This window comes from Coregonus clupeaformis, chromosome 33 (assembly GCF_020615455.1).
Source record: "Coregonus clupeaformis isolate EN_2021a chromosome 33, ASM2061545v1, whole genome shotgun sequence".
NCBI classification, from domain to species: Eukaryota; Metazoa; Chordata; class Actinopteri; order Salmoniformes; family Salmonidae; genus Coregonus; species Coregonus clupeaformis.
In genome coordinates this window covers 14,774,851-14,795,212 of record NC_059224.1, presented here as the reverse complement: position 1 = coordinate 14,795,212, position 20,362 = coordinate 14,774,851, and positions in this window count along the sequence as shown.

Sequence of the window (20,362 nt, the reverse complement as noted above, 5' to 3'; positions counted from 1 at the left end):
CACCGGAGATGGTCTGGAGAAGAGAGGAGGGGATAGGGTCAAGCGGGCAGGTTGTTGGGCGGCCGGCCGTCACAAGTCGCAAGATTTTATCTGGAGAGAGAGGGGAGAAAGAAGTCAAAGCATAGGGTAGGGCAGTGTGAGCAGGACCAGCAGTGTCATTTGACTTAACAAACGAGGATCGGATGTCGTCAACCTTCTTTTCAAAATGGTTGACGAAGTCATCCACAGAGAGGGAGGAGGGGAGGGGAGGGGGAGGAGGATTCAGCAGGGAGGAGAAGGTGGCAAAGAGCTTCCTAGGGTTAGAGGCAGATGCTTGGAATTTAGAGTGGTAGAAAGTGGCCTTAGAAGCAGAAACAGATTAAGAAAATGTAGAGAAGAGGGAGTGAAAAGATGCCATGTCCGCAGGGAGTCTAGTTTTCCTCCATTTCCGCTCGGCTGCCCGGAGCCCTGTTCTGTGAGCTCGCAATGAGTCATCAAGCCACGGAGCTGGAGGGGAGGACCGAGCCGGCCGGGAGGATAGGGGACATAGAGAGTCAAAGGATACAGAAAGGGAGGAGAGGAGGGTTGAGGAGGCAGAACTATTTAGATACAAGCTCATTGATGAACTCTCCAAGGGAACCTGGAGGGCGATAGATGACAAGGATATTAAGCTTAAATGGGCTAGTGACTGTGACAGCATGGAATTCAAATGAGGAGATAGACAGATGGGTCAGGGGGAAAATAGAGAATGTCCATTATGCATCTGCATTGCTTTTATTTTCTTTGCAGGCTTCTCACACAGTGCAATGGCGACAAATGTAATCAAATAAGTAACATAGGAAAGAAATCAAATAAATGACATTGTAAATATATAACATACAAAACATTTTTTTAAAGACTAAATAAACTAAAGAAATTACATGCAGATAAAATAAAATAAGATAAATAATAATATGATTTTTTTTATATAGCCTATAGGGATATAGTATGAGTTTATATGGAATGTTAAAAAGCTGCGATCTGTAAACCCATACTGCAAAAACTAAATGAACTCCCTCACTTTCAGCAATATTATGGGCCGCAAACATTCGTAATATCATGTTTTGGATTCAGCCTCATGACTCTAACTCCAGAGTGGGCAATCATAGAACCCAAATCTTATATGGCCACATCGTTAAGAGCTATCGCATGCTCTATTGCTCTCCCCTACCAGCTCCATTCGCTACCTTCAGTTAGTTACTCCCCATCCCTTGCAGACAAAGCATTTGATATATGGAGACAGAATGGTGTGAAATAACCCATGACCTCTGTAAATCATTTTAATATCTTTCAAATACAATTAATATTCCAAATGCCTGAGATTGGACCCCAAAAATTCATGATTTCCCACAGGTACCATCTCACACCATTTTAGATTTAGATGATATTTTCAAAACCAACCAAACTGTAAAATGATGTCTATCAGCTGTTTATTCACAATTATTAACTGTTGGCACTCCATGATAAAATCATTGAGATCAACTTGGGAACAGGATTTAGGAATCAAAATTTCAACTAATATTTTTTTGTTCCTTCTATTTCTATATGTTCCAGACATGGTGTTCCACACTTTAAAGTGACACATACTGTAGAAGTCGCTACATAAATGCCAAGCTGGCTAAATTCTACTCCCAAATTGACCCCAAATGTGAACGATGCCAACATAACACTGCAACTCATGCACATAGAGATGTGGCATCTTAATGTGACCCCTATTGCTAACGGAGGGAAATATTCCTGTAGAACCAGGATCTGAATGGGCCATCACATTCTTGCAGGAAACGGATGGCCTCCATTTGAATGCAAATTCTATCACTTGAATCTGAATGAATGACTTGACAGCCCCAGCATGAAGGGAAAGGGTTTATGCGGGTTTCTGTTGCGTTCATGTAAATCACAAAGCTAATTTGTGTCCTAAACTATTTAGATACAAAAAAAAATCAGATAGGTAGGTCCGGCCGGCAGGCAGGAGCTAGCTATCTGGACAGCCAGTCGGTTGGACCTACAGTGGGGAGAACAAGTATTTGATACACTGCCGATTTTGCCGGTTTTCCTACTTACAAAGCCAGACAAAACCTGTCTATATAAGGTCCCACTGTTGACAGTGCATGTCAGAGCAAAAACCAAGCCATGAGGTCAAAGGAATTGCCCGTAGAGCTCTGAGACAGGAGTATGCCGAGGATCTAGGGAAGGATACAAAAAAATGTATGCAACATTGAAGGTCCCCAAAAACACAGTGGCTTCCATCATTCTTTGGGACCACCAACACTTTTCCTAGAGCTGGCCGCCCCGCCGAACTGAGCAATCGGGAGAGAAGAGCCTTGGTCAGGGAGGTGACCAAGAACCCGATGGTCACTCTGAAAGAGCTCCAGAGTTCCTCTGTGGAGATGGGAGAACCTTCCAGAAGGACAACCATCTATGCAGCACTCCACCAATCAGGCCTTTATGGTAGAGTGGCCAGACAGAAGCCACCTCTCAGTAAAAGGCACATGACAGCCCTCTTGGAGTTTGCCAAAAGGCACCTAAAGGACTCTCAGACCATGAGAAACCAGATTCTCTGAACATTTACTTTTGAAAAGCGATATCCCAAGTATAAATACAGTAAAGTACACACGCTCAGTGGTGTAAAGTACTTAAGTAAAAATACTTTAAAGTACTACTTAAGTAGTTTTTTGTGGTGTCTGTACTTTACTTTACTATTTATATTTTTGAAAACTTTTACTTTTACTTCACTACATTCCTAAAGAAAATAATGTACTTTTTACTTCATACATTTTCCCTGACACCCAAAAGTACTCGCTACATTTCGAATGCTTATCAGGATAGGGAAATGGTCCAATTCATGCACTTATCAAGAGAACAACCATGGTCATCCCTACTGCCTCTGATCTGGTGGACTCACTAAATGCTTCGTTTGTAAATTATGTCTGAGTGTTGGAGTGTGCCCCTGGCTATCAATAAATAAATAAACAAGACAATTGTGCCGTCTGGTTTGCTTAATATAACGAATTTGACGTTATATATAATTTTACAACTTAGGTATATTTGAGCAATTACATTTTCTTTTGATACTTATACTCATATCATCAGTATATTCAAAACCAAATACTTTTAGACTTATACTCAAGTAGTATTTTACTGGATGACTTTCACTTTTACTTCAGTCATTTTCTATTAAGGTATCTTTAATTTTACTCCAGTATGACAATTGGGAACCTTTTCCACCATTGCACACACTAAAGGGTGAAAGAAAAAAAACATACCTGGACCACCTATTGAGATGTGCCTTTTGTTAAGTAAATCCGGTGTTAAACGGCATAAAAAAGAGACGAGTGCCATTTTAAGAAAATATAAAGCAGGCATTTACATATCAAACTGTTTACACTAAACAGACCTAAAACAACTATCCAGGTTTGTGACATGAATAAATGAATAAATAGGTGTTGATCAAGAAGTATGCAACTGCCGAGTTGGAATATTGAAAGTGGAACATTCCATTTTATTTACATTTAAGTAATTTAGCAGACACTCTTATCCAGAGCGACTTACAGTTAGTGAGTGCATACATTTTCATACTGGCCCCCCGTGGGAAACAAACCCACAACCCTGGCATTGCAAGCGCCATGGTCTACCAACTGAGCTACAGGGGACTAACGTGTTTATCTTCAGATTTTGCTTTTATTTACTTACTTTGCATCTCACAGGATATTAATGACTCAGTGTATCACAGTGGGGCCCCTCCTCTCCTGTAAAAGTATTTGCTCTGAGGGAAAAAAACATTATAATAAGGAATTGAACACAAAAAAATTCAATAAACTGATTAAACTTTTAAAAACTCTATCACAAGTTATAATGTAATTTTTGTTTTAAGTACAGTGTACCAATTTCTGAGGGAATAAACTCTCTTATGTTAATTTTTATAAACATAACTCATATGATTCATGTTTTGCGTACAGTGTAACAAGTATTGTAAATACTCATGTAGTGTCCCTGGGTGGGATGGAACCATGTTTAAAAAGCAGCAGAAAAGTTCAAATAAGGTCACCAAAATCGTGCTATGGCTATACACGACCGGCCCCCGCTGGTCAGGCCTGGTTAGTACTTGGATGGGAGACCGCCTGGGAAAACAGGTGCTGTAAGCTTTTTGTCCAGTGGAGTGTACTCTTGTACCATTTCATCATGGAGCAACTGCCTTTTATTTATAACCATAATAATATGATGTAGCTTATGATGTAGCTTCAACCCCATATCACTTGCACGAATGCAACCAACTGTTATTGGTTCAGAGACCTTGTCTCTCCAATCCACGGCAATTAATGTTGTTTTTACTTTTTTACTTTGTCTATTTTCTATGAATTTTGATTGACTTTCTTCAAACTTCAATAGCTTCCACCCTATATAACTTGCATTAATTCAACCAACTCTTATTGGTTCAGGCCAGGGACCTCGTCTCTCCAATCCATGGCCATTACAGTAGATTTTTAAACGTTGTCTATTTTCTATTCATTTTAATTGACTTGACTTTTTTTATCCGTCAAACTTCCACCCCATATGACTTGCATTAATACAACAAACGGCATTTACTTCTGTATTTTTTTTGTACTTTGTCTATTTTCTATTAATTTTAATTGACTTTACATTGAAAATACACTACATATACAAAAGTATGTGGACACCCCTTCAAATTAGTGAATTTGGCTATTAAAGCAACACCCGTTGCTGACAGGTGTATAAAATAGAGCACATAGCCATGCAATCTCCATAGGCAACAATGGCAGTAGAATGGTCTTACTGAACAGCTCAGTGACTTTCAACGTGGCACCGTCATAGGATGCCACCTTTCCAACAAGTCAGTTCGTCAAATTTCTGCCCTGCTAGAGCTGCTCTGGTCAACTGTAAGTGCTGTTATTGTGAAGTGGAAACGTCTAGGAGCAACAACGCCTCAGCCGCGAAGTGGTAGGCCACATAAGCTCACAGAACGAGAGCGCCGAGTGCTGAAGCGCGTAAAGATTGTCTGTCCTCAGTTGCAACACTCACTACTGAGTTCCAAACAGCCTGGATGCAACGTCAGCACAAGGACTCTTCGTCGGGAGCTTCATGAAATGGGTTTCCATGTCCAAGCAGCCGCACACAAGCCTAAGGTCACCATGTGCAATGCCAAGCATCAGCTGGAGTGGGGTAAAGCTCGCCATCATTGGACTCTGGAGCAGTGGAAACGCGTTCTCTGGAGTGATGAATCACATTTCACCATCTCGCAGTCCGACGGACGAATCTGGGTTTGGCGTATGCCAGGAGAATGCTGCCTGCCCCAATGCATAGTGCCAACTCTAAAGTTTGGTGGAGGAGGAATAATGGTCTGGGGCTGTTTTTCATGGTTCGGGCTAGGCCCCTTAGTTCCAGTGAAGGGATATCTTAACGCTACAGCATACAATGACATTCTAGACAATTCTGTGCTTCCAACTTTTTGGCAACAGTTTGGGGAAGGCCCTTTCCTGTTTCAGCATGACAATGCCCCCGTTTGAAATTGTGGTGTAGTGTACCTACAATGCACTGCTTAAATGTATATGTTGGGTAACATTCCACTCAATAGGAGTGAAACTGTTGGATAGGCCTTACTAGTGTTAGATTTTGCAAGTCACATTTTAGAAAGGTGTTATTGTACAATGTTGCAATTGGCAGAAATGGATTCTACATACAACATGCTGCACCAACACTTTTTATTGCAACAAAATAATTCACACACTTTTGCTTATGTGCATGATGTAGTCCATAGTCTAGGACAGGAAGGAAAGTAGACTGATGATCTGCTTCTACTACTTAGTGAGAGGCATTTTACCTGCTGCTCCAATGAGCGTTTCTGGCTCGTACAAGCCAAGGCTCCTGCAAGGCTTCTTCTTACTTACCTACATGGAGGCATTGGAACCCTGACGCACATCTGGTTAGATGTGAGATATTGTAGATCATCATCTACAGCCCATAAGTTAACATCCTAAATCATCATGTGACAAACATTCAGTTTAAAGGCATTTGGCGATGGATTGGGAAAGGCCCAGAAGATGCTACATCCATCTCTGTAGATGAACACATGATTCGTATCTGGTTTTTGCATCTCTAAATATATTGTGACAATTTCATTGTTTTCACAGCCCTTTAAGTAATGACAATAAGGACAGTGACCGGAGTAAAGGTAGTATGCATGTGTGCTATGCCTACTGCTTCCAGAATTGATTCAGCTAAGATGACTATAAGAAACTTTTACAGTAAATGTCATTCTATCTGGACCATGGAAGACAGGGCTGACAATTTTAAACATATGGCTCAGATGGTATGAGCAATATGAATACTTATATGCAAACAAAAACAAAGAATGGGCAGATTGTTTAAATTTTTTATTATCTTTATTAACAATATTATGAATACGATGTATACATACATGCAACCAACTGATTGCAGCATTACTAAAAACAGTTAGGAGGCAAGTGACAAGGGGAGAAAGTAGAGAACTTGTCTGTCTGCCCTGTATTAACCACCAAAATACTAATAGGAAGTTTATTGTTTTGTTTAAATGTTCATAAAGATGGGAGATGTCCAATGTCACTAGGGTGTCTGTTGATATCTGTAACACAAATGTATGTATTAGAACTCATTATAACCAACTGCATATTTAATGTATAGTTATGAAATTGACTAAAATACTAACATGTACTGTCATGCAGTTGAATACTATCACATGCATAACACATACACAAAGCAATTAATTGTACTTTCATTCATATTCACATACTCCTGAGTGGTGCAGTGGTCTAAGGCACTGCATCGCAGTGCTAACTGTGCCACTAGAGATCCTGGTTCGAATCCAGGCTCTGTCGCAGCCGGCCGTGACCGGGAGACTCATGGGCGGCGCACAAGTCGTCCAGGGTAGGGGAGGGAATGTAGCTCAGTTGATAGAGCATGGCGTTTGCAATGCCAGGGTTGTGGGTTCGATTCCCACGGGGGGCCAGTATAAAATAAAAAAAGGTATTCACTAACTGTAAGTCGCTCTGGATAAGAGCGTCTGCTAAATGACTAAAATGTAAATGTTATATTTCTATCTCACGTAAACAGCAGGTAGATGACTTCATGAGATGGAAGCATTTAATTTCAATATACTAGACATTTCAACATATTTCAACATATTTTTGTGACTCAATCCTCACCATTAAAAACAAAGCAAACAACCACAATTTTTGGACTCACATCTGACACCAGCATGGCCTGGGCAAATGTGCAAATGGACCCCAGTTTGTTGCTGTAATACAGTTTGTGTTCTCAGTCAACTTGAATGGCCAATAAAGAAATATAACTGCTGAAAGATGTCATAAAGGACAAAGTAGCTAAAAAGGAACATATCAATTCCTAGGTTAGAGACATTACAGCTAGGAATGCGTTCAGAAGAAACCACAAAGGTCTGAAACAATGAATGTGAAATTGCTAATTATACATCATAGCAGTTATATTGCCCATAGCCTTCCCCTGCATTCACAGACAGGTAGGCACTACAACTTTGTAGCCCAGCCCCCTCAACACCTCACCTACAGTAATGTAGCTGAAATATGATTTGCCTCAACTGAACATTTTGGTGTCAACAACCCAGTTTTTGTTGTTGGTTCAGGGTCTTCACTAGTTGCAATGTGGTTGCACAAACATATTTTGGACAGCCTTTTCAAAATGGCCATCAAATAATTGGGGAGAATGTAGACCCACCGGCCGATCAGCTGTAGATTGAACTAGGGGTCTGGTGGGCCCCGGAGGTCCACTGAGACCAGACTGTTCCTCGCCACGTCTGGTGGCCACTGGAGGTCAACTGGGGCCCGGCTGGCCCTCGCAACGTCGGTGGGGAACGGGAGGTCAACTGGGGCCTGGCTGGCCCTCACCATATCTGGAGGGGACTGGAGGTCCACTGGGGCCCGGCTGGCCCTCGCCACTTCTTGGGGGGACTGGAGGTCCACTGGGGCCCGGCTAGCCCTCGCCACATCTGGGGGGTACGGAGCAATGTGCAAAAGTACTATTGTTAAGTTACACTAATAGGCTATCAAGAAATATCTGAAATATGAATATCAAAGGCGAATATTGAATAATAAGGCAAAACTATAAGTTACAGGACATTACTGCCATTCATTATAAGTCCCATGCCTTTGCCAGTATGTCTTCCAGCTGATTGTTTCCAAAAATGACGGTTGCTTGATGCTTAACTCATGCCCCAGACATCTAATGCCGATGGTCCCCTCCTCAAAAGAGCGGTAGGGGAACCAACCTTTTCCACCACATTCATCTAACAGGGAAGACACAGAGAGCTTGGCATGAATAACATACAGTGCATTCGGAAAGTATTCAGACCCCTTTACTTTTTCCACATTTTGTTACGTTACAGCCTTATTCTAAAATTGATTAAATAGTTTTTTTCCCCTCTACACACAATACCCCATAATGACAAAGCAAAAACAGGTTTTTAGATTTTTTGTTGTTGAAATATCACATTTACGTAAGTATTCAGACCCTTTACAGTACTACGCTACAAGCTTGGCCCACCTGCATTTGGGGAGTTTCTCCCATTCTTCTCTGCAGATCCTCTCAAGCTCTGTCAGGTTGGATGGGGAGCGTCGCTGCACTGCTAATTTCAGGTCTCTCCAGAGATGTTCTATCAGGTTCAAGTCCGGGCTCTGGCTGGGCCACTCAAGGACATTCAGAGACTTGTCCCGAAGCCACTCCTGCGTTGTCTTGGCTGTGTGCTTAGGGTCGTTGTCCTGCTGGAAGAAAAAAACCTGTTTTCGCTTTGTCATTATGGGGTATTGTGTGTAGATTGATGAGGGGGAAAAAATACATGTAATCCATTTTACAATAAGGCTGTAACGTAACAAAATGTGGAAAAGGTCAAGGGGTCTGAATACTTTCCGAATGCACTGTACATACACACTGTATATATCAAACATCAAATGTTACATACTACATTACAGGTAACACTAAACAACATTACATTTTGTCTGTAATCATTTTGTCTGTAATGTGACTAAATATATCTGCAATTTGTTGATATGATAATGTATCTGTAATCTATTGAATTGACTACATTTCTCTGTAATCTATTGAAGTGACTAAATGTATAGGTAATCTATTGATGTAACTAAATGTATCTGTAATATATTTATGTGACTAAATGTATCTGCTGTTTGCTATTGTGAGAAAGGAAATCACTTTAGGGGAGGGTTTGGCCGGGGGGGCTTTACAAGTAGGCCGTCATTGTAAATAAGATTAAACATAAACATAAACATAAACATACTACATTTAGAATTGAAGACATCTTTACCACCTGAACGAGATATTTTACCTGCAATGGAAAGACCAAATTCTCTGACAACTCCTGTTCACATGACAAACTGTTGCGCTCCACTAGTGGCAAGATACTGCACCTCCTTTTGTTCTCCATGTTTCTTCAAGATTAAGACAACAGCCTCCACCCCCAGACCCTCCAAATCAGACAACTTAGTAGAAAATCTATTAAACTACATAAGGAGGAACCAAACATTACATTTATTTAATAAGAAATAGTAAATTGTACACGTTTTATACTGAAAACAAATGACTAATTTCTGTATCATTCTGTCTAACTGATCTCTGAACCTTTATTTCACTATTCTCTTCTTTCATCCTTCTTACCTTACCCTATGTGAGGTTCTAAAACAGTAACACTTTATTTAAGCCCACACTTATCAGGCACAAATTTGCAGCTTTTAAGTAAGAGCCAATAGCTGCAAGGTCGCTGGTTCAAACCACTGGACGGTGGCTGAAATCAAATTTAAGTAATACCTAATAAGGGTCCAATAAACTACATATGAAACACTTATAAATGAGTCCCTAAACATTGTGGGCTAAAATATAGTGTTAGACTGCCATCCTAACGTCTGTTACTCTGACCTGGGCTTTAAATGACTTTATGTGGTCATCAACTCTTCTTGCCCTAATGTCTTCAGTCATCTGTCCTTTATCCCTTGACTCCCTGAGCTCCTCAGTCATCTTCTGGAATCTCCTCCCCTCCATCTCACCTAAAGGGTTGTCAGGTCACCTGATATGACAATATGGTATAATGATGTCAACTATAACAGAGGATATTGTCATGGTGACAAGTGTCGTGAGCTATTGGTTTACAGGATCACCTTCAAACTGCCCAGGCTCACCTACAAAGTACTCAATGGACTGGGCCGACATGACCTACAGTGTCCATATACTTTTTGTAATGTAGTGTATTATAGTCCACATATAATATTATCTAATAATATATGATAATATACGCCATTAAGCAGACACTTTTAAGCGACTTAGTCATGAGACTTAGTCATGAGTAGCTTAACCTCTTTCTACGTAAATGTGTTGGAAAACAAATTGCTTTATGTAATGAAGAGTACATGCGTAATAAAACAATTCACTTTCAAATTGTTCTCGAATTAAACATTACGGAATACCCAAGTCAACTGTTTTATTGGTGTGACATGCGTCACCTAACTGTGACACGTCACGCATGGGTAGGGTTTTCCCTATAAATTACCAGTGTATCCCAGTGGCCAGCAGAGTCCCATTATTTGTAAAGGTTGGCGTGCCTTGAGAGGACAAGAGAAGTGAAGGTGCCTTAGACCAAATTTCCAGTTATGGCAGCCTGGTAGTTGAATCCTAAGTATGGCAAATGTATGACCTCCAGCCAGGAACAACACTCCCTGGGCTTGTCTCACTAAACCTATGCACTTTGTATGTATTGCTGTTTCTATTTTAAAGTGAAAGCTAATAAGTACAGTATATATTGGTGCTAGGATCGTTGTATGAGTGTTAGCACTGAAGATTGTGTGATATTATTGCAGAGTGCTCCAATGGTGATTATAGAGATGTGACTCTCTAATACTGGTGCTGAAAGATATTGGTGCTTCAGAAAATAAATATTCTGTATATTTTAAATCTATCTCAGGCACATCAGATACAATGGATAGCATTAGGCTGTATGAAAGGCTTTGTGATTCTTTGGCCAGTTAATTAATGTGTGATAGTACTGGGCTGGATAAAAATGCTTTCTTACGGTTCACTTCGAAACAAATTAGGAAACATGTTATCACTTTGGACTTAGATAAGAAATGCTATGTAACTGCTATATAATTACAGTATAGCGGTATTGGTTGTTAGATAACAGTACAACTCCAGCCAACATTTCAGAACAATGTTGATACTGCATTTATTACTGTGTACTAGTTATATAGGTTTGAGGGCAGCTTGATGTAGTGCGACTAGATACATCTCCCGAGTGGCGCAGTGGTCTAAGGCGATGCAGTGCTAGCTGTGCCACTAGAGATCCTGGTTAGAATCCAGGCTCTGTTGTAGCTGGCCGTGACCGGGAGACCCATGGGGCAGCGCACAATTGGCCCAGGGTAGGGGAGGGAATGGCCGGCAGGGATGTAGCTCAGTTGGTAGAGCATGGCGTTTGCAATGCCAGGGTTGTGGGTTCAATTCCCACGGGGGGCCAGTATGAAAAATAAATAAAATAATGTATGCACTCACTAACTGTAAGTCGCTCTGGATAAGAGCGTCTGCTAAATAAAACTTTAAAAAAACAAAATACTACTTACATAGGCATCCATCTAACAGTTGCTGAATGATTATGGATTGATAAGTGATTTGTAGTGAACCACATAGTTTTAAGTAACAGATTTCGGAATACATTTAACTTCATGGATTCAAACCATCATTCCTGTAAATCACTCATTAATGTGCAAAAACCTTCCTCAACCATGAATGCTTATTGTCAGAAGAATCCATATACAGCGGGGAGAACAAGTATTTGATACACTGCCGATTTTGCAGGTTTTCCTACTTACAAAGCATGTAGAGGTCTGTAATTTGTATCATAGGTACACTTCAACTGTGAGAGACGGAATCTAAAACAAAAATCCAGAAAATAACATTGTATGATTTTTAAGTAATTCATTTGCATTTTATTGCATGACATAAGTATTTGATCACCTACCAACCAGTAAGAATTCCGGCTCTCACAGACCTGTTAGTTTTTCTTTAAGAAGCCCTCCTGTTCTCCACTCATTACCTGTATTAACTGCACCTGTTTGAACTCGTTACCTGTATAAAAGACACCTGTCCACACACTCAATCAAACAGACTCCAACCTCTCCACAATGGCCAAGACCAGAGAGATGTGGAAGGACATCAGGGATAAAATTGTAGACCTGGACAAGGCTGGGATGGGCTACAGGACAATAGGCAAGCAGCTTGGTGAGAAGGCAACAACTGTTGGCGCAATTATTAGAAAAAGGAAGAAGTTCAAGATGACGGTCAATCACCCTCGGTCTGGGGCTCCATGCAAAATCTCACCTCGTGGGGCATCAATGATCATGAGGAAGGTGAGGGATCAGCCCAGAACTACACGGCAGGACCTGGTCAATGACCTGAAGAGAGCTGGGACCACAGTCTCAAAGAAAACCATTAGTAACACACTACGCCGTCATGGATTAAAATCCTGCAGCGCACGCAAGGTCCCCCTGCTCAAGCCAGCGCATCTCCAGGCTCGTCTGAAGTTTGCCAATGACCCTTTGGATGATCCAGAGGAGGAATGGGAGAAGGTCTTGTGGTCTGATGAGACAAAAATAGAGCTTTTTGGTCTAAACTCCACTCGCCGTGTTTGGAGGAAGAAGAAGGATGAGTACAACCCCAAGAACACCATCCCAACCGTGAAGCATGGAGGTGGAAATATCATTCTTTGGGGATGCTTTTCTGCAAAGGGGACAGGACAACTGCACCGTATTGAGGGGAGGATGGATGGGGCCATGTATCGTGAGATCTTGGCCAACAACCTCTTCCCTCAGTAAGAGCATTGAAGATGGGTCGTGGCTGGGTCTTCCAGTATGACAACGACCCAAAACACACAGCCAGGGCAACTAAGGAGTGGCTCCGTAAGCAGCATCTCAAGGTCCTGGAGTGGCCTAGCCAGTCTCCAGACCTGAACCCAATAGAAAATCGTTGGAGGGAGCTGAAAGTCCATATTGCCCAGCGACAGCCCCAAAACCTGAAGGATCTGGAGAAGGTCTGTATGGAGGAGTGGGCCAAAATCCCTGCTGCAGTGTGTGCAAACCTGGTCAAGACCTACAGGAAACGTATGATCTCTGTAATTGCAAACAAAGGTTTCTGTACCAAATATTGTACCAAAGTTCTGCTTTTCTGATGTATCAAATACTTATGTCATGCAATAAAATGCAAATTAATTACAAAAAAATCACATGTGATTTTCTGGATTTTTGTTTTAGATTCCGTCTCTCACAATTGAAGTGTACCTATGATAAAAAATTACAGACCTCTACATGCTTTGTAAGTAGGAAAACCTGCAAAATCGGCAGTGTATCAAATACTTGTTCTCCCCACTGTACCTCCTACCCCTGGGCAAGATCATGCGACATCAAAGTTCACTTCCACTGCTATGCTGATGACACCCAACTCTACCTATAATAATAATAATAAATAATATGCCATTTAGCAGACGCTTTTATCCAAAGCGACTTACAGTCATGTGTGCATACATTTTTGTGTATTGGTGGTCCCGGGGATCGAACCCACTACCCTGGCGTTACAAGCGCCGTGCTCTACCAGCTGAGCTACAGAGGACCACAAAACTACCTCTCCACCAAAAAAACACAAAACTACCTCTCCACCAAACCCACCACTCCACTCCCTCTCACCTCCCTCATCAGCTGCCTTCATGGCATCCAGAGCTGAATGAGCATGAACCTCCTCAAACTCAACAGCAACAAGACAGAGGTCATGCTCATCGGCTCCAAATCCACTCTCTCCAAGCATCACCGTAGATGGTTTCCCGGTCCCTCTGTAAACACAAGTCAAAAGCCTCGGTGTCTCCCTGGACAGTTCCCTCTCTTTCAAACCCCACATAAAAACCAGCACCCGGACAGGATTCTTCTACCTACAATATCTACAGGCTCCGCCCCTCCTTGTCACACTCCAGCACCAAAACCCTCATCCATGCCATTGCCACTTCCAGACTGGACTACTGCAACACTCTCCTCACAGGTATCCCCACCAAACACACCAACAGACTCCAACTGGTCCAGAACTCTGCTGCCAGAATCCTCACCCGCACCAGATCAACTGAACACATCAAACCAATCCTCATCGATATACACTGGCTCCCTGTGCAATCCTGTATTAATTTAAAAACACTCCTCCTCACCTACAAAGCCCTCCACAACCTGGCACCCACCTACCTCTCTGATCTTCTCCCAGCCTATGCACCCTCCAGCTCCCTCCACTCCTCCTCTGCTGGTCTCCTTATCACCCCCCATTCCATCTCTCCACCATGGGTGCCCGGGCCTTTAGTTCCTATTCCCAACCCTACCACCTTAAACCAAACCCTTACCCTAAACCAACCCTACCACCTTAAACCCTTACCCCACCCTACCACCTTAAACCAAACCCTTCCTCTAAACCAACCCTACCACCTTAAACCAACCCCTTCCCCTAAACCAACCCTACCACCTTAAGCCCTTACCCCACCACCTTAAACCAAACCCTTTCCCTAAACCAACCCTACCACCTTAAACCAAACCCTTTCCCTAAACCAACCCTACCACCTTAAACCAAACCCTTACCCTAAACTGGGTTTGTATCCTCTTCCCAACCCCTCCCTCCCTCTTTTTATCTGTCCTGTTTTGTCTAGTCCTTTGATTTTATATTGTTTAGATTTTATATTGCTGTTGATTGATGCACTTGATTTTTTGACCTATGTATCGCAGTTCATTTTATGTAGGCCTACTTTTAATGTAAGATGTTCTTGAGTGTCCTAAAAAGGCATCCGCCAAATTAAAATGAATTATTATTATGATTATTATTAATGTATCGGACAAAAAAGGATGTCGTTGGCCAGTTAATATCATTTTTTAAATAATACTGTTACTTTAAAACCCCCTTTAAAAAAAATCCGGCAGGAAACCGTCTTATTTGAAATGAGTAATATATCATATTTTTCGGACTAAAAAATGATTACTGTGGAAAGACGCATTATGGAATGGGAGGTGAAAGTTATAGAGCAATTCTCAAAATGTCACATCAGAATGTAGGACTACATACCTTTCCCCTTCAGCACCTCAACGCAAAACAAGTTATAGGCAGACACACTGCATGCACTTATAACCAGCAGCTTTGTGGCACTGGGTGTTGCAGGAGACGTTAAGTGAACACCCATAGTTACCAAACCAGTACTGTAATTTGAAAGTAAAGCATTGGCATTAGATGCAATTCAACTAAATACATTCAAACATAACACTGTATAACTTCTGTGTTGATTAAATGCCGTTTACAGTACTCTAAATAAACATGATTTTACACTGTTGCCTGATTCTGCCTCATCTGCAGTGTTATAGGTGGTGAATTGTTTCTTTTTTTTCACAATATTGAAATAATAGTGTGGGTTAGGAAAGCAAACACTTGGCCTGGGGTTGTCCAGTGGTCTGGTGCTGTGGTGGAATATCTCCCCATTATGCTTGCACCAATCCAACGCTTTTAAATGCATGAAGTGAAATGAAAGTGTGAACACTTCTGGATGTAGGGTATCGGAAAGCAGACTATTTCTTTCCCCACTCTCCCCTAAATCAATTTCTTCCCCCAATCCCCTCTTGCCACTAACCCCTCAAAATCCACCAACCCTGTAGTCACATGTCCCTAATTCCACCTCCCTCTCACCCCCCACCCACCCCTTCCCTCCATTTCACCCCTTCCCTCCATTTTATACCTTAACTACAGACACAGGTAGTCCTGTAGCTGCAGCAGCCTCCGTCACCAGGGCTGAGGACCTCCTTTTTATACCCCGTTCATGATAAGACACAAGGGTGCCCCTGATGTTAGCCGTTATGAGGTGTCTTCCTACAACAACAATGATATATGAAATATTAAATTGTAACATGGGTGTATGTAAGTGTTTCCTAGTCTTTGAACAAGAGTCTTCAGTCCTTTTGGTCTAACTGACAGGGGATTAGCTTTTGCCAGCAAGACCAAAAGCCCTTGGTCAGGGTAGTAGGAGCCAGCCTTTTCATTATACTGCACTCACATAGATAGCCTACTGCAGGTTAAATAATAAATAATAATATGCCATTTAGCAGACACTTTTATCCAAAGCGACTTACAGTCATGCGTGCATACATTTTTTTGTGTATGGGTGGTCCCGGGGATCGAACCCACTACCTTGGCGTTACAAGCGCCGTGCTCTACCAGCTGAGCTACAGAGGACCACTAGGTTTCAATATGAAGCAAATAAAAATTACTTAAAGTGGCAATCAGCAGTAGAAACAAAGCGTCTTCCATGTCCCTGTTTCGGTAAAAAGCTATGGGACGGGGCTGTAGAAATGTTACACTCTCAAATTTATAGACAGAGCTATGGATGTAAGGACTGACCATCCATGATATAGCTGGAGGCTATACAGTGTTTGTTCAATCAATCAATCAATCAATTTTATTTTATATAGCCCTTCTTACATCAGCTAATATCTCGAAGTGCTGTACAGAAACCCAGCCTAAAACCCCAAACAGCTAGTAATGCAGGTGTAGAAGCACGGTGGCTAGGAAAAACTCCCTAGAAAGGCCAAAACCTAGGAAGAAACCTAGAGAGGAACCAGGCTATGAGGGGTGGCCAGTCCTCTTCTGGCTGTGCCGGTGGAGATTATAACAGAACCATGCCAAGATGTTCAAAAATGTTCATAAGTGACAAGCATGGTCAAATAATAATCAGGAATAAATCTCAGTTGGCTTTTCATAGCCGATCATTAAGAGTTGAAAACAGCAGGTCTGGGACAGGTAGGGGTTCCATAACCGCAGGCAGAACAGTTGAAACTGGAATAGCAGCAAGGCCAGGCGGACTGGGGACAGCAAGGAGTCACCACGGCCGGTAGTCCCGACGTATGGTCCTAGGGCTCAGGTCTCTCAGTTGGCTTTTCATAGCCGATCATTAAGAGTTGAAAACAGCAGGTCTGGGACAGGTAGGGGTTTCGTAACCGCAGGCAGAACAGTTGAAACTGGAATAGCAGCAAGGCCAGGCGGACTGGGGACAGCAAGGTGTCATCATGCCCGGTAGTCCTGACGTATGGTCCTAGGGCTCAGGTTCTCAGAGAGAAAGAGAGAACGAGAGAATTAGAGAGAGCATACTTAAATTCACACAGGACACTGGATAAGACAGGAGAAGTACTCCAGGTATAACCAACTAACCCCAGCCCCCCGACACATAAACTACTGCAGCATAAATACTGGAGGCTGAGACAGGAGCGGTCCCGGGAGACACTGTGGCCCCATCCGAAGAAACCCCGGACAGGGCCAAACAGGAAGGATATAACCCCACCCACTCTGCCAAAGCACAGCCCCCGCACCACTAGAGGGATATCCTCAACCACCAACTTACAATCCTGAGACAAGGCCGAGTATAGCCCACAGAGGTCTCCACCACAGCACAAACCAAGGGGGGCGCCAACCCAGACAGGAAGATCACGTCAGTAACTCAACCCACTCAAGTGACGCACCCCTCCTAGGGACGGCATGAAAGAGCACCAGCAAGCCAGTGACTCAGCCCCTGTAACAGGGTTAGAGGCAGAGAACCCCAGTGGAGAGAGGGGAACCGGCCTGGCAGAGACAGCAAGGGCTGTTCGTTGCTCCAGAGCCTTTCCGTTCACCTTCACACTCCTGGGCCAGACTACACTCAATCATATGACCTACTGAAGAGATAAGTCTTCAGTAAAGACTTAAAGGTTGAGACCGAGTCTGCGTCTCTCACATGGGTAGGCAGACTGTTCCATAAAAATTGAGATCTATAGGAGAAAGCCCTGCCTCCCGCTGTTTGCTTAGAAATTCTAGGGACAATTAGGAGGCCTGCGTCTTGTGACCGTAGCGTACGTATTGGTATGTACGGCAGGACCAACTCGGAAAGATAGGTAGGAGCAAGCCCATGTAACGCTTTATAGGTTAACAGTAAAACCTTGAAATCAGCCCTTGCCTTAACAGGAAGCCAGTGTAGGGAAGCTAGCACTGGAGTAATATGATCAAATTTCTTGGTTCTAGTCAGGATTCTAGCAGCCGTATTTAGCACTAACTGAAGTTTATTTAGTGCTTTATCCGGGTAGCCGGAAAGTAGAGCATTGCAGTAGTCTAACCTAGAAGTAACAAATGCATGGATTAATTTTTCTGCATCATTTTTGGACAGAAAATTTCTGATTTTTGCAATGTTACGTAGATGGAAAAAAGCTGTCCTTGAAACAGTCTTGATATGTTCGTCAAAAGAGAGATCAGGGTCAAGAGTAACGCTCGAGGTCCTTCACAGTTTTATTTGAGACGACTTTACAACCATCAAGATGAATTGTCAGATTTAACAGAAGATCTCTTTGTTTCTTGGGACCTAGAACAAGCATCTCTGTTTTGTCCGAGTTTAAAAGTAGAAAGTTTTCAGCCATCCACTTCCTTATGTCTGAAACACAGGCTTCTAGCGAGGGCAATTTTGGGGCTTCACCATGTTTCATTGAAATGTACAGCTGTGTGTCATCCGCATAGCAGTGAAAGTTAACATTATGTTTTCGAATAACATCCCCAAGAGGTAAAATATATAGTGAAAACAATAGTGGTCCTAAAACGGAACCTTGAGGAACACCGAAATGTACAGTTGATTTGTCGGAGGACAGACCATTCACAGAGACAAACTGATATCTTTCCGACAGGTAAGATCTAAACCAGGCCAGAACTTGTCCGTGTAGACCAATTTGGGTTTCCAGTCTCTCCAAAAGAATGTGGTGATCGATGGTGTCAAAGGCAGCACTAAGGTCTAGTAGCACGAGGACAGATGCAGAGCCTCGGTCTGATGCCATTTCTGTTCACATTTACTTTGTTTACAAACATTGGAGCAAAACAAGCTTATATTTGGGGTTATGGTGGGGTATGACAGTTGAACTAAGCTCATAAGGCATTTATAAGTTATGACAAGTAGCTAGCTAATCTAATTAAATATTTCACCTGTTGAAGTGTTTTACTTATCCTTTTGAGACAAACATTGAATGGAATTGTTGAACATACCTTGAGTGATGTGAGAAGTCATCATTGAGTAGGAACAAACTAGAGTGGGAACAGTGAAATTACATTGTAGCTACAACGTGATGAGGATAGCTAGCTAATTTCATTTAATTACATTTCTAATTTAGCTAGCTAACTAACATTATTTTGGTGATAGCTCATTTAGCTAGCTCAGAGACTATGAAACTATGGAAATCAAGGTCTAACAGCTCACCAAGTAATAATTCAAGCATGCTTTTATAAGAATCATGCTAAATCTGAATACGATAGACTATACTTGCCAATGACATATTTAAGTTATAGAATAACTTTCCAGTCCTCTTCTGGCTGTGCCGGGTGGAGAGTACATGGCCATTAAGGCCAGATCGTTCTTCAAGATGTTCAAAGGTTCATAGATGACCATGGTCAAATAATAATCACAGTGGTTATAGAGGGTGCAACATGTCAGCACCTCAGGAGTAAATGTCAGTGGGATTTTCATAGCCGAGCATTCAGAGGTTGAGACAGCAGTTGTGGTGGAGAGGGAGAGGAAGAGGGAGAGAGAGGGTCGAAACAGCAGGTCCGGGACAAGTCAGGGTTCCATAGCCGCAGGCAGAACAGCAGAAAATGGATCCTCAGCACGACAAGGTGGACTGGGAACAGGGAAAGCCAGGAGTCGTCAGGCCAGATAGTCCTGAGGCATCCTAGGGCTCAGATCCTCCAGGAGGGAAGAGAGAGAGAGCGAGCGAGCGAGAGATGTGAGAATTATATGGAGCATGCTTAAGATCACAGAGGACACCAGTAAGACAGGATAATTACACCAGATAGGATAGACTGATCCTAGCCCCATGACACATTGACTATTGCAGCAGAGATACTGGAGACTGAGACAGGGTGGACAGGAAGATCACGTCAGTGACTCAACCCACTCAAGTCGAGTATAGCGAAAAAGCCTGGCACAATGTGATGCACCCCTCCTAAGGACGGTATGAGAGAGCACTAGCAAGCCAGTGACTCAGCCTCCGTAATATGATCAGAGGCAGAGAATCCCAGTGAAGAGAGGGGAGCCGCCAGGCAGAAACAGCAAGGGTGGTTCGTCACTCCAGTGCCTTGTTGTTCACTTTGGCACCCCTGAGCCAGACTATGCTCAATCATAGGACCTACTAAAGAGATTAGTCTTCAGTAAAGACTTAAAGGTTGAGACCAAGTCTGCATCTCTCACGTGGATCGGCAGACC